This window comes from Anser anser (assembly GCF_964211835.1).
Source record: "Anser anser genome assembly, chromosome: 1".
NCBI classification, from domain to species: Eukaryota; Metazoa; Chordata; class Aves; order Anseriformes; family Anatidae; genus Anser; species Anser anser.
In genome coordinates, this window is record NC_139720.1 from 181,260,281 (window position 1) to 181,261,751 (window position 1,471).

Here is a 1,471-nt window from a genome sequence, read left to right on the forward strand (position 1 = left end):
TGGGAGGAAGTGCAGATTACCAGGGCTTTCATTGCTACAAATGTAACCTGCATCAGAGCAAGTTACAGCTTTTGGGGCTTCAGTTTCATCTCCTATCAATGGAGACCATGCTTATCTGTGTCTTGTAGAGTGCTTTTAGACTTTAAAAGTACAAAAGATCATGGACAGCATGCCCTGACATAGATGTAGATTTCTCCATGCTTGAATGAGAAGCGCAAAGAGAGTCAGCAGCTCTCAGAGCATAGCCCATTTCCACCCCTAGAACCTAAGTTAGGTGTTGGAGTTGTGCTGGAAAAGACTGGGAGCTTTAGAGTTGCTGTGGAAAGCCCTTTAAATGAGCTGGAAAGTAAAATCATTATGCTTTGAAGGGGGAATAAATTCTGTTTTTATTCTGCCACATATTTTTCACAATGATTCTTTCAGAATAGGTCCCATGGGTCCCTGTATTCCCCAAGCTTCTGGGATATTTTTCATTTAGCTGTACAGAACTTATCTCCAGTGAAATGGCCTTCAGCCCTTTCAAACCTGAGGATCCTTTAGGCTAACCAAGCAGAGATTTCCTTTTCTCAGCAGCCTTAATAGATCCCTTACAAGTAATCCATGGGCCCTCAAAAACCTACGTAAGACAAGTTGAAAACTCTGTTGCCACATGTAGTCAGAACTTTCAAAAGGATGTAACTGAGGGCCACAAAGAGGTTATGTCAATAACAAATGACGTGTACTTTGTGCATGCAGACCCAATCTAACAGACGGTTTCCATATTGATAGGAGAAGTGTATGTGCACAAACATTTTCTTCTTGTTTCGTTTAGTTTACCCAGTAGTTAATGGGCTGATAACGTAAACATGAAGTTCTATAGATTTAGTATCCCACTGGATAAAGGGTCAGTTTTGTAGCAGACTTTCACCAGTCTCCCTTGAAATTCTTCATCAGTCTCAGTTCAAAACTTAATGATTTTAACCTAATGAAGATGATATCAGCACATTGGTCCCTCCAGCCAGGCAGGGCAGTTTCTGACACAGTGTGGGTGTGAAAGAGTAAGAGCTCTCTTTTTGGCACCATCTCTAACGTTCCGTCTTAAATAGATTTCAACTAGTCTGTGGTGGTCTCTTGAACAGTATTAAGAGAAGAAGGCCAGCCTCAATAAGAAAGGCACTGACAAGACTTCCATTCTTCAGCTCCTATAACGAGTTCTCAGGACAATGTGTGACATTGGAGAAATTGACTGCAGCTGCTGTGCATGAAATCCAAGGCTTCCAGTTCAATTCTTGGCTCCAGGAACCGGCAGGAAGCAAGCACAAGTCTAGGCAGCAGATGGGGACATTGCTAATTGGTCTCTTTTGATGCTGGGCCATCCGCTAACAGACACCTCACACTTCTCTCTTAGCCGTGATTTGCCATGTCAAAGAGCTACAGATACGGAAATGATAACAAAGAAAATGAAAACAGCAATCACTTCAGTGCAGACAAT